Consider the following 14,557-nt stretch of genomic DNA (forward strand, 5'->3'; position numbering starts at 1 on the left):
TGGCATGCACAAGAGGCATGCATAATGGTCCAAAAAGACCTAACCCAGGAAGACAAGCCTTCCAAACAGGTGAGAGTGTCTCCCGATTTAACACCAGACTAGAAGAATGAGGTGTCTGAGATGATCTTCCAGAACCAAGATGTGTTCTCGATAAAAGCGGGTCAAACAACCGAGACACATCACCACATCGTCACGAACCCTGGGGCTAGAGTAACAATGAGGCCCTATCAGGTGCCAGCAGCAAAAAGGGAGGAAATAAAAGCAGAAGTAAAAAAAATGCTGGCGTTGGGGATCATCGAAGAATCCCACAGTCAGTGGTCCAGCCCAGTCGTGCTGGTGCCCAAACCTGATGGCACCACAAGATTTTGCAATGACTTCCGGTGACTAAACGAAGTATCCCAGTTCGACGCGTACTCCATACCTTGCATAGCTAGTGGACTGTCTGGGTAATGCCCGGTACTTGACTACCCTAGACTTGACAAAGGGGTACTGGCAGATTCCCCTTGCAGAAGATGCAAAGGAAAAGACTGCGTTCTCTACACCAGAGGGTCTTTTTCAATATACTGTCCTCCCTTTTGGACTACATTGGGCCCCAGCTACCTTCCAGTGCCTCATGGACAAGCTATTATGCCCGCATAACAGTTATGCTGCTGCCTACTTGGACGATGTGGTCATTCATACCCCAGACTGGGAAACCCACCTGGAGAAGGTGGAGGCAGTCCTCGATACCTTCAGGCGAGCTGGCCTTACAGCAAACCCTGCCAAGTGCGCTGTAGGGTTTACAGAGGCCAAATATCTTGGCTACATTGTGGGTAAAGGTTTGGTAAAACCCCAAGTGAACAAGTTAGAGGCCATCCAAAATTGGCCCCGACCAAGTCGCAAGAAACAAGTCCGGGCGTTCCAAGGTGTGGTGGGGTATTACAGACAATTTATCCCCCACTTTGCCACAAGGGCAAGCCCCCTGACAGACCTAGTGAAAGCCCGTGGACCTGATCTGGTGAGATGGTCTGACGCAGCAGAGGAAGCATTCACAGACCTACGGACTGCCTTCTGCAGTAACCCCGCACTGATAGCCCCTGATTTCACCAAGGAATTTATCCTGCAGACAGATGCATCGGAAGTAGGGTGGGGGCTGTTCTATCACAGATGGTCGGGGAGGAGGAACACCCAATTCTATACCTCAGTCGGAAACTCCTTCCAAGGGAACAAAAATATGCAGCGGTGGAAAGAGAATGCCTCGCTGTAAAATGGGCCATGGAAACATTGCGCTACTAGCTGCTCAGGTGGAGATTTGTCCTCGTGACCGACCATGCCCCTCTTAAATGGATGCACCGGAACAAGAAGAACACAAGGGTGACCAGATGGTTCTTATCCCTCCAACCTTTCCAGTTCCGTGTGCAACACAGAGCAGGGAGCCGTCATGGCAACTCCGATGGCTTGTCACGTGTACATTGTCTGGCGTCCCAAGCTGCCCAATCCCTTGATGTTGAGCGGGGGGAGGGATATCTGATGGACCCAGGCCAGTGGGGTACAGGAGTCTGGTAGAGGACAAATGTACCGGTCACTGGATGAGTAGTTTTCTGTTCCCTGAGTGACCAGAGAAGGGACAGCACTAGAGTAATCAGGAACCTGCTAGAACCAGGTAAGGCAGGCAGGCTAAGTAGGACACCTGGAGTCAATTAGGAAGAAGCTGCTAGAATCAATTAAGGCAGGCTAATCAGGACACCTGGGTTTTAAAAGGAGCTCACTTCAGTTTGTAGTGCGAGAGTGTGAGGAGCTGGGAGCAAGAGGCGCAAGGATCTGAGAGTGTGAGGGTGTGCTGCTGGAGGACTGAGGAGCACAAGCGTCATCAGACACCAGGAGGCAGGTCCTGTGGTGAGAATAAGGAAGGTGTTTGGAGGAGGCCATGGGGAAGTAGCCCAGGGAGTTGTAGCTGTCATGCAGCTGTTACAGGAGGCACTATAGACAGCTGCAGTCCACAGGGCCCTGGGGTGGAACCCAGAGTAGAGGGCGGGCCCGGGTTCCCCCAAACCTCCCAATTGACCTGGACTGTGGGTTCTTCCAGAGGGGAAGGTCTCTGGGCTGTTCCCCAACCCACATGGTGAATCTCTGAGGCAAGAAAATCTGCCAATAAGCGCAGGACCCACCAAGATAGAGGAGGAACTTTGTCACACTGGGGATGGATCACTCAACAATTGTCCTGTTCTGTTCATTCCCTCTGAAGCACCGGGCATTGGCCACTGTTGGAAGACAGGATAGTGGGCTAGATGGACCATTGGTCTGACCCAGTATGGCCGTTCTTAGGTTCTTTTAAGCTCCCAAATGATGATTTACAATATTGTTCATTGTTGTTGTTCTGAGCTCTGCCACTGGTCCAACTGCATGGACATGAGCCAAATACTTAACTTTTTATGTTTTTCTTTGCTTATACTGTAGTAATATTCGCTTCATTGGGGTGCATTATAAAGCTTGATGTTAGTAAAGTGCTTTGAGAGGCCTGCTTGAAAAGTGACTTAAGATTTCGGATGCCCAAACTGAGACGCCATAAAGAGGACTAATATCTATCTTCTGAAAATCAGCTCATCTTTAATATAAAGTATGTCAAGTTGGGCACTCAAAGTCAAAAGTCACCTTTGAGAATTTAGGCCAGTAAATGCAAAATAATAATATAGTTCTGCCGAATTTAAATATCAAAATAAGACACAGTCCTGTGAAAAGAAAGCTCCCATTTAGGCTGACCTCTCACCTTGATCACCTCATGTCACCTTGCCTGAGTATTGCTTCACCTATATTGTATGGTAGAACTTTGTAAATGTTTCCTATTGTTACCAGAAACTGGGTTTGAACATAGGCATGAAACTAACAGAGTTTTCTGTAACCACTTGTGACACAGGGTGACTAGGGTAGCCCTCACTGAAAATGCCAAGGGCAGGGCAGGGCTGCAAAAATGGAGAGCAGATTCTCCCAAAATTGGTGGATAGGACTGAAATTAGATTCACCAACCAGTCACAAACTGTGCTCCTGATCCCATAGACTAGTTATCAAGAAGGTAAAAAATGAGATCACAGAGCTCCATTTATTACATTCCAGTCCAGTCAGCACATAGGTCCAGTACAGTGAGAAGTTATTTAAAAACTCTACTCATTATACAAAATGTTCTTCTGACCCGAAAGGGCCAGCCACATTTCAAGATCAATATTGGTTTGGATCTTACCCAAAATACCACACTGCCAGCCAATTCTTTAGCACCTAAAATTAAAGATTTATTATAAAAGAAAGAAAGAAAACAAGAAGAGGGTTGTTCAATAGTTAAGCAATCAGATACATACATAAGACTACAAAGTCCATATGTCAAGTTTTTAGCAGTGTTGGTGAGTTTGCTGGCTTGAAAGTCCCTCTGAAACACATACACAGAGCTTCCGTTTGTAGAAAAGTACTCCAGAGGTAAGAAGCAGGAATGAAGACAAAATGGAGAAGATGCAGCTGCCTTTTTATATCCTTTGCCATGTGTCTGGTACTTCCTTTGTTCCAAACACAAACTCATAGCACATGGCATGGAAAAACCTAGTAGTCCCCTGTCCATAGGCATTCCCCTACAAGTCCTGCTGAGTCATAAGATGTAGCCTCTGGTTTCTTTCAGTGGGTTCTTTGTACAGCTGATGACCCTTGATGGGCCATGGAACAGGCTATGCAGTGCTGATGCCAGTCTGTCTGCGGGTGTCACCCAGAAACACAGCACAAGTTTGGAAGTAGATATACCCTACATATCCCTAACTCATGATACAAACATATAAACAAGATCATCATACTTGGCAAATCATAACATTTTCACAGATATCTTACATGGCATATCTGGTCAGATTCCTTGCAATTCTATAATATTGGTATCAACAATATCATTAAGTGTCTCCAATATTCCATACCACTTCAGGCTTGTAATCGTCTCAGCAGACCTGCTAAGTGTTGTCTCTGGATAAGACAATATTTCTGAAGATTGTTTCATTGTTTACTTTCGTTTCGCTATGAAGTTTTGTGTTTGTGGAGATCCAGACTTCAAACAAAACCAAATGAAGTGATAGATCTGGTTTTGTTTTGAATTGTGGCTTTGCCATATAGGGTCAGATGAAGTCAAAACTCAAAATGAAAGTAAGAGGGTATGAAACTGTGTGGCAGCTAGCATGTTACCAAGGTTAATTTGAAAATTCTGACCCTGTGTTGACATTAATAATGCGACTTGTTTTATTAAATGAACAGGAAACACTAAGTCCTGAACACGCACATTTAATCTGCCTTTCACATGTCATTCCCTTTTTCAATTCATTTGTGTGATGAAAAGTCCTAAAAGGGCTTAATCCATTTGATAACTAAACTGCCTGCAAGTTTTTAAATAAAACCTTTGTCTTTTGATCCAGCTCATGTCTGAAAATGAGTCCTCATGGGCTTATTCTCTCCTGTATGGCACTAGCCTATGTTAGGAAAAGAAACATATTTTCAACTCACTGTGTTTCCCATCTTCCGTCAATGGAGGACATGATTTGGCCTCCCACAGAAATAGCTAAGGATTCCTGCCCCCTTAACTCATGGATATCAGCCGACCCACAAAAGCCCCTTTCCCCATCTCCTGTCTTTTGCTGGTGCCTGCAGCATCTGTGCTTCCTTATCTACCCCAAGAATCTCCTTATAGAGGGATTTCACAGCGTGGAGAAAGCAGCAACACAAGTTAATAAAGGCCTCAGTGTAGTCCATTGATGTTGTTCCCCCAGGCCCTGTTGAAATAACTCAGTCCTTTGAGAATGAGAGGGTTGTAATGCCTAGCATTCTATGGGTGCTAGAAAGAGTTTATGTGCTGCATTGAGCTACCAACATAATTATGAAAACCAGCTTCTGTGGTTTGAGCACAGATTATTTTGTAAAGTTGTTAGGTAAGAAAACTCGCCTTCTGGAGTGGGGGGAGAAGCACTTCCATTAAGCATGAAGGCAACTTCCTTGCATGAGAAACAGTGCTTGAGAAATGGTCAAGTATTTATATATTACCTGGGTGATGTGAGTGCAGTGCGTAGAAGATGTTTTAAAAAGCGAGCGGCCCAGTCTGTGGATGCCTGAAGCCCTGTTGCCTGATGGGGGGTCTCTGCTGATGGGTTACATCAGCCCCAAAGTTCTGCCCCTGGCTACACAGAAGGAGTCAGTCCCACTAACAGTTCTTATAATTTCCTACATCTCACTTGTGATGACGTATTGCCCCCCTGCTCTCCTTATTCCCCCCAAATCACATTGGACCTGATTAGTGCCACTCCTGTGAAGTCAGGCCAGTTTACTTTTTCCTAGTTCAGAAGCTATACTTGATTGCATCAGTTTCCAAAGTACTGACTACTACACCAGAATAGAATTTCTGAAGTACGTTTTCGAAATGGAGTTCTGGAGAAAAAGTTCCAAGTCACTACTGCTTTAATTTTCCAGGATGAACAGACTAAGAAAATGAAAGTCTACTCTTTAAATGGATTATTTTGTAGGTACAAAATGTAATTTTCTTACTATTTAGCTGAGGCTGGCATATCATTTTTCATACTTTTAAGCCATGTGAGAAAGGCATGATGTTTCTAAATATAAAATTTCTTATGTACTTAGGCTGTATGGCTTGCCATGTGACCCTGTGAAATATCACTTATGATTTTCAAGTTGACCTTGAAAGGAGTGCTGGAGCAACATTTGTATACCCCACACATTAAGAGAAACAGAAGTGTCTGTTTGTCAATCCTGAAAATGTTTTAAATCTCCTATGTGTTAAGCTTTAATAAGTAGAAGGTTGGATTTAGGTTTCATTAGACTATGATAGCGTTTCCAATGAGTACTTTAAGTGTTGATACCTTTATTTGATTTTCCTACGATTTTTTAAAGTTTTCTCTGAAACTAAGAAAGCATGTAGAGAGAAAAACAGATACTGTTTCCTGCTCTAAAACCTGGATTATAAAAGTTGCCAAAATCAAAGTCTGTTGTGGTATTTAAGACTTAGGATCAGCAAAAATAAAATTCTCACCATCTTCTTTATCAGACTTTGGATTGGCAATGTAAATGTAGACATTTAATGTTTTTAACATAGATATTCAGTTTCAGGGCATGGGAGAGGTAGAGCATGCATGTCTGGTTGGGACTCTTTGAAGATGCCCCCAAGACTTCTTTCAGATCAGATCACACCTCACAAAAAGACTTAATTGAGCCCAAGTTCCTTTTTTATTGGTCTTCAAAAGCATAAAAAAAAATCACTGAAAATAAGGAATCCTTTCAGAAGAGATACAGTGTGAATTGGATCTTTGTGAAGCGGTTTAGAAAACCTTAAGTAGGAAGTGTTATCTTCACTCATTTCTTTCAGTATCATGTGAACATTTAACAGAAAAGTTGACATTCCTATCATAGTGCTGTGTGTATTCTTCTCCTGTCCCACACAGTCATTTCCCACATTTGTCAAGGCAAAGGTTGAAGGGGGTATGGACAAGGGAAATAGGTCGCCCATTCATTCCTATCTGTCAGGAGTTCACTTTGTCATGATAACATTCAAGGAGTATATTTATCTATCCTGCTACTGGAGGTTAAAGCAAGGGTAAAAAAGAAGAAGGGAAGAAATCATGTTTAAAAAGTTTACAGACTCTGTTGCAAAGACTGTAAACAGAGAGAGATTTGCAGTGGAATGTGTAAAATACTGCTGCATTGATAGTGATATGGCTGCTAGCTGCTACAAAGCCGTTCATATAAACAGAGGAACGCTTGCTGCAGATTGGGTCTGTTTTGGCTTAAAGTCTGAGGAACACATTGCTTTCAAAGTGAATTCTTAGGTGTCACTTCCCATAACTTATAGCAGAAGATTACAAAGCTACTGATATAACATATTAGTTTGATGGACAGAATTATACCCCCAACGCTTCCTGCTCTCCCCAATGACGCACACTAACTTAGTGTGCTGTGACAGCTGCCTTGATTTACCACCAGGCTGGGAGGCCAAGTGGGAGAGGGAACATTCACATGAACGCAGGGGCTGATACTGGCCCACAGCCTAGTTTATAAAGCTGCCCTGTAATTCACCACAAATGTGTCACCATTAAAAAGGAAAAAAGGATTGCAGATAATAAATACTCTTTAATTTATTAGCTAACAACAAAGAGATCAGAGCCAGTTGTGATGTGATTGTTTGACATAATATTGTCAAGGAAAAAAGCTAAGTTGACCAAAGATGTATATTACACATTCAAGCAGATGCATCAACTCTTGGCTTGTCACAAGCGGAGCTAAACAAAACGCCAAACAGAGGAGAGAACTGGCCAACAGCACAGTCATTTATCTCCAAAAGAGACATATTCAAGAGCAAGTGAAATAAGACATAGTTCTTTGGGCTTGGTCAAGGGCCAGGTTCTAACTATTATAAATTAAATGTTTTGTGTATCGTATTTGGCAACTGCAGCAGTTCTTACCATCTTGGTCATGGTAGGAGAGTGTTAGATTTCCCTGTTTTCTCTTTCCAGAATGACTGCTTTTGTTGTAGGGGGTGTTTGTGCATGCTAATAGCCCCAACACCTGATAGAATTGTATAATTATAGAAAATACAAATGAAAAATTCTTATGTAACATAAGGAGAATTTTCCAACAAATCTTTTAGAAGTCATGACTCCTTAAAAATCCCTCTCACTGGAGCATTCTGCAGAGGGCAGGATGTTTGACTATGCACAGAATAATCATCAATAAAATTATTTCAGGTTCATATGCTTTTAATCTGAGTTTTGAACTTCATGTAGTTTATTTTAAGGAGTCTTCTCCTTGCTTTTTTTTTATACTGCCATTGTTCGTGCCACTGCAGTTAAGTTTGTGTCAGCATTTCCATTATAAATTATGCTCAGGCAGTTTAGATGTCAGCTGTCCGGGATGAAAATTGACACAAGGTCTGAGCAAGAGTGGGAATGCTTTATTTGTAAAAATTGATTTAAAATTAGGTTTATTAATGACTTCACAAAATGGAACACGGTAATGTGTAGTGCCAAAAGGTGTCTAATCACAGTTTCACACAGTATATTCTAATAGTGGAGGCAAAACAAATAAAATATGTGGCTCCAGCTTCTGTTTTCTCTGCATTCGATTTAAAACTGGAATAACACCATGGACTTTAGTGGAACTACTCCATATGTACACTAGTGTAACTGAGTTCAGAGTCTGGCCAATAAATTTGAGGATCGAGTTGTATCATCTACGTTATGTCAAAAATTCCTAAATCTTCTATATAAACCACAAGTATTAAAAAGCAGGTAAATACGTAGTCTCTGTGTCTGAGAAATATGGTGTATTTGAGAGAAAGCAGAATTATTTAAGTGATGAGAATAAGGAACCGGGAAGTAGAGATGTGGCTCTCTAACTCTGCTACTGATCTCCCCTGTGACCTCTCTCTAACCACTGTTTCTGCATCTGCAAAATGATGATGCTACTCATTCTATCCACCTTTGTTAAATGCTCATCAGATAAAAGGCACAATATAGAGTAATACTTATTAGTTGTATTAATAGTTAGAATTCACAAAATGTGACATTTTCCACTGTACAGAAGCCCAGCACAAAACCTATGCATCATTTAAATCTACAAAATAGAGCTCAGTTGATAATTAAGTGGTACATTGGTCTTGTGCAGGGTCTCTGCATAGGGGAGAAGCTCACCCACAGTGAGCTCTGCAAAATAATTCAGCTGGAAGTCTAATGTACTCTTGTAGAAGCAACAGAACATAGCTCAGCTAGGATCCTACAAACCTATAAAGCTCTAGCTATAGGAATCTTGTCTGTTTTTATTAAGCTGACGTTATGTAAACTTTCATACACTTCAAAGTACAAAGAAAGAAGGAAAATTAAAACATTTGTGTAATGTAAGGACTGGCCTTCTTTCTTTCTCTTTTGGCCCCTAAATGCTACGGTAATTACGTTTCTGAGAGAGGAGAGGGATGGTAGAATGTCATGTGACTGAAGGACAAAGGCCCAGATCACCCTCTTCCACTCATTGTTCAGATGGGATGAAAATTCTCTAGCGCCCCAGCTAGCATCTGTGAAGAGGAATCTGCTTCTGTGCCTGCACAGATGGGACCCCTCTCCAAAAGGGAAATCAGAGGTAGGATACTCCAAGGGAGTATCTTCATTGTATATAAACAGCTGTAGACTGGGGGCCCTTGTGACATTGTGGAGCACAGATAGCCCTGGCTTCTGGCCCATCAAACATACTGTGGGTTCTGAGAGGAAAACCCACTGCATATTGCTTCTGAAACAATCCATTAATAATTTGATGGAAAATTATTGAGGAAACTTGTCACATTGGTATCACCCTATATGTTTTTTTTCCTGGGTTAAGGCGACAGTCACTAAATTAACGCTGTAATGACAAAAGGCAAATCCTGCTCCCACCTCCAATGGGGCCACAGGCTCCTAGGGAGAAGGAACCAGTTCCCGCTGTGCGAGTGCACTGGGGTCTTTAGAGGTAGGCAATGGTAGAGGTCTAGCAAGAGGGACTTTGTTTGCTTCAATTAGTACTTCATGTTGTTCAAACATACAGGGAGAGATAATCTCTGCCTTGAAGAGCTTACAGTCTAAAAAAGAACCTTTTCCCCCACTTCTGCCTCCGTGAATAGAGCTGCAAATAGGGCCAGTAGGTGACTCCTGATGCTCTTTAGCCTCGGGTGGAAGATTTCTTCCCACTTTACCCTGTAGAGATCCCTGATGTCAAATGGAACTATTTGCAGGATCCACACAAGCCAGTTAATGTGCAACATGCTAATATGAACTCGGATTTACATCCATTTGGTGTGAACTAATGCATTGTGTAGATGAGCCCTCAGTGTCCTTCCGTATTGCCAACTTGCATGATTTTATGGCAAGTCTCACAATAGATATTTTTCTCAAAGTCCCAGGTTCAGGAGTCAAATTATTACATGAGAATTTGTGTGTGTGTGTGTGTGTGGGGGGGGGGGTGTTAAACAAAGTTTCTAATCCTCATTGTTGCATAGAAAAGTTTTCAAATGTGTCTGTTTGCACCTCAAAGGTTCAAAACCAGAAGGCAAAGAAAAAGAACCTACAATTTCTGATTATTAAAAATATTTGGTTTAAAAACCATGTCATCATCATTTATTTTTTAGGGCCCTTTGTCATGATTTTGAATTCGTGGAGTTTGAGTGTTGTTGCTGATTTCTCTATGAAATAAAATTCACCTTCCTGTTCTTTAAATTATGAAGGAAAATTATAAATCATGGAAAAGCATGAAGCCAAGATGAAAATATATTATAGCCTATTTTATTTTAAACAGAAACTTAATAGTTTTAACTTGTATTGAAATGATGATAAGATTTGGAAATTGTAACACATATAAGTTCAAATGAATTCAACAGAGTCCACCCTGCTGTCTTCCAGAAATCACTTTTTATAACATTAAAGAGTAAATTATACATGTTAATAACACTAACACATACTCTATTTTACTTTATCATTTCCTAGATATGGAGTAGTTGATTCAAAATTAGTGCCTAGACAGATGAAAAACAAATGGCATTAAAGCCACACAAATGAAAAAAAATAACTATAACCAGAAGCAGGATGTAAAAGCACATCAAAACAGGGAATGTACCAGAACACATGACAAAATGGATGTTATGGATGAAGAAATGGATACAACATGCAGAGAGCTTAATGTAAGATGTAGCAAAATAGATATAAATCATACTGAAATAAATAAAACATAGCAGAATAGATATATTGTATTGAACTGAAGCATATAACAGAATTGATTAGAAGAGATACTGAAGTGAATACAACATAACAGAATGTCATGTATTGAATGGAATAAAATATATAACAGATGGAAGTACGTTGAATCAACAATAACAAAAAAGATCAGAGTTAAACCGTACTGAGTTGAAATGAATAAAATATATATATAATTGGCTGGGATGTACAGTGCAGTAAAACTTTGGGTACTAGATCAGCCTTGTTGTATGACTGGCTTAATCATTTTGGTCAAATGACACAAGCACGAAGGATGGTCTTGTGGTTAAGGCACCAGGCTGGGGGCAGGTCTTCACTACAGGGTGGGGGTCGACTTAAGAAACGCAATTTCAGCTACTCGAATAGCGTAGCTGAATTCGACGTATCGGAGCCAACTTACCCCGCTGTGAGGACGGCGGCAAAATCAACCTCCGTGGCTCCCCGTCGACGGCGCTTACTCCTACCTCCGCTGGTGGAGTAAGCACATCGATTCGGGGATCGATTGTCGCGTCCCGACGAGATGCGATAATTCGATCCCCGAGAGATCGATTTCTACCCACCGATTCAGGCGGGTAGTGTAGACCTAGCCTAAGACTCCAGGAGATCTAAGGTCAGTTTCTGGTTCTGCAACAAACTTCCTGTTCGGTGTGGGGCCATTCAAATATCTGTGCCTCAGTTCCCCACTTATGAAATGGGAATAATGATCTTTTCTTTATCCCTCCCTTTCTTTCTTGTTTGTTTAGACTAGAGCTCAGATCAGGGACTGTGGTTTTTTACAGTGTGTACTAAAATAGGACCCCAGTCACAGTCAAGGCTTTTACGCATGTTACTATCATACAAATAATAAATTAATAGCTCAGCTAGGTGAGTTCTGAAGTTACGTGACATTCATACACACAATCTCACTTTTTCTTTCCTAGATATCAAGCAAACATTCTTTTCTGCAGTCTATTGCTGGGATTCCGAATATGCTCTCAGTCTGGAGGTCTAATGTCTGGAGCCTCTATTTAAAAGAAAACAAGTAGTTTGATTTTTTGATGCAAAGCTAGTGTGGTTAAATAGGGTAAGAAGAAAGGGAGCTTGGTTCTATCATCCCATTTTAGCTCCAGGAATTTTCTCCTTGCTAAATCCTCTGTCTATTTTAAGTCATTAATCTTTTCTTTCACAGGAGAGGCCATTTCATAAAAACTGTAATGAGCCTAGGGTACTGTTGCACCCATCTGTTCTTGCCTTGTCTGTCTCGATAAATATCTATCGTGTGTGTGTGTATGTATATATCTTTATGGAACTATAAAGCCAAAGAGTGAGATGGGCTAAGATAGTAGTAATCGGATTATATTTAGACTTGGGTTTGAGGTCTGGATATGAAAGCTGGGGCTCTCTGGAAATCTTTCTACCATTTTGGGCCAGAATCTCACAAAATGAGTTTTTCTTAGGATATTTTGGCTGCATCTGACCCAGAAAAAAACACTCTCTTCTAGTTCTGAATGCAAGTTCAGGTATGAGAATATGATTCTGACCCTTCTAATGCAAAAAATAAAGTAAGTTTAGAAGTTCCAGTTTTGTATTCTCTATATTATAAATAAAGGATTTGGCATTTAATGAATACAAAAATATATTGGTCCAGTTGGTCTTTTCAGTTCAGTTACTGTATTGTAAGATTTTAAATAGAAAAACAACCACAAGATTTACCAAAACTGATTTGTAAAATTTGCTTTCCCCCCCCAACCCCCTTTTTATATCCCTCAAAACTCACCCGTTAAGAGTTGGAAGCCCCACAGGCTCCTTTCTTTGTGGTTTTATTTCTTAGCCATTAATCTCAGACTCCAAATGAAAACTGTATTCCATTCCTGCCAAGGTTGGATTCAAAAATTTGCCCCATTAAGTTCATTTTATAATCATCTTTATTCTATATGAAGTCTTCATTCTGGTTTTAACCACAGCTGATGATGACTTGATAGCTTTCCAATGAAGTAATTTTTGATATAGGAAGTCCTTGGTTTATTTATTTATTTATTTATTTTTAACAGGAAGGGAAGAGAGAGAGGTTGGAGAGGAGGTTCTCATTGTTTTGTGGAGTGTCTTTTTGGAAGAGTCATTGGCTTTTATAAAGATTTTTGTGATGAAATATTAAATAGCGAGTTTCACTCAAAAAAGACTAAACATCTTTAAAGTGTTTCTATGTTTCACGTACGAAAGTTGAGTTTCTGGCTCAGTACCTAAAATAGCATAACATAATCAACTAGGGTAAAGCTGATTAACAATGCTAATTTTTTATTAACTTGTGAATCAGCTATCCTTGAAAGGATGGCATCAGATTGCTTATTTGAATCTGTAAGTTAATAGGAAGAAGACATCAGTTTCCATTAATTTCTTTGTGGAAAAAAACCTTATTCTTCTATGCCCTGCATCAGGGAGAAAACTACACTTTTGGAACAATGTAGCATTAGGGGGTACTGTACGCTCTCTCTCTCTCTCTCTCTCTCTCTCTCTCTCTCTCTCTCTCTCTGGCCTGGTCTACACTATGAGTTTAATTCAAATTTAGCAGCGTTAAATCGAATTAACCCTGCACCCGTCCACACAACGAAGCCATTTATTTCAATATAAAGGGCTCTTAAAATCGATTTCTGTGTACTCCTCCCCGACGAGCGGAGTAGCGCCGAAATCGATAGTCATTTCGAATTAGGGTTAGTGTGGCCGCAATTTGATGGTATTGGCCTCTGGGAGCTATCCCACAGTGCACCATTGTGACCGCTCTGAACAGCAATCTGAACTCTGATGCACTGGCCAGGTAGACAAGAAAAGCCCCGCGAACATTTGAATTTCATTTCCTGTTTGCCCAGCAGAGCACAGGTGACCACAGAGAGCTCATCAGCACAGGTAACCATGCAGGCCGATAATCGAAAAAGTGCACCAGCATGGACCGTACGGGAGGTACTGGATCTGATCGCTATATGGGGAGAGGATTCAGTGCTAGCAGAACTTCGTTCGAAAAGACGAAATGCCAAAACTTTTGAAAAAATCTCCAAGGGCATGATGGAGAGAGGCCACAGTAGGGACTCACAGCAGTGCCGCGTGAAAGTCAAGGAGCTCAGACAAGCCTATCAGAGAACAAAGGAGGCAAACGGTCGCTCCGGGTCAGAACCGCAGACATGCTGCTTCTACGCTGAGCTGCATGCAATTCTAGGGGGGGCCGCCACCACTACCCCACCTCTGACCGTGGATTCCGAGGCGGGGGTAATCTCATCAGCCACACCTGAGGATTCTGTGGACGGGGAAGAGGAGGAGGAGGAGGACAACGAGCTTGCGGAGAGCACACAGCACTCCGTTCTCCCCAACAGCCAGGATCTTTTTCTCAGCCTGACTGAAGTATCCTCCCAAGCCAGTACCCAAGACCATGACCCCATGGAAGGGACCTTAGGTGAGTTTACCTTTTAAAATATAAAACATGGTTTAAAAGCAAGCGTTTTTTAATGATTACTTTGCCCTGAGGACTTGGGATGCATTCGCGGTCAGTACAGCTACTGGAAAAGTCTGTTAACGTGTCTGGGGATGGAGTGGAAATCCTCCAGGGACATCTCCATGAAGCTCTCCTGGAGGTACTCCAAAAGCCTTTGCAGAAGGTTTCTGGGCAGTGCAGCCTCATTCTGTCCTCCATGGTAGGACACTTGACCACGCCATGCTAGTAGCAAGTAATCTGGTATCATTGCATGACAAAGCCTGGCAGCGTATGGTCCCGGTGTTTGCTGGCATTCAAGCAACATCCGTTCTTTATCTTGCTGTGTAAT

General features: G+C 41.6%; 1 protein-coding gene across 1 annotated transcript in view; it reads left to right on the forward strand.

The window, feature by feature from the left end:
* The window catches only part of LRMDA (leucine rich melanocyte differentiation associated), a 931,157-nt gene that overhangs the window by 720,412 nt on the left and 196,188 nt on the right, over nucleotides 1-14,557 (forward strand). The gene's annotated exons all lie outside the window — the stretch shown is intronic.

This window comes from Malaclemys terrapin, chromosome 7, assembly GCF_027887155.1.
Source record: "Malaclemys terrapin pileata isolate rMalTer1 chromosome 7, rMalTer1.hap1, whole genome shotgun sequence".
Lineage (NCBI taxonomy): Eukaryota > Metazoa > Chordata > Testudines > Emydidae > Malaclemys > Malaclemys terrapin.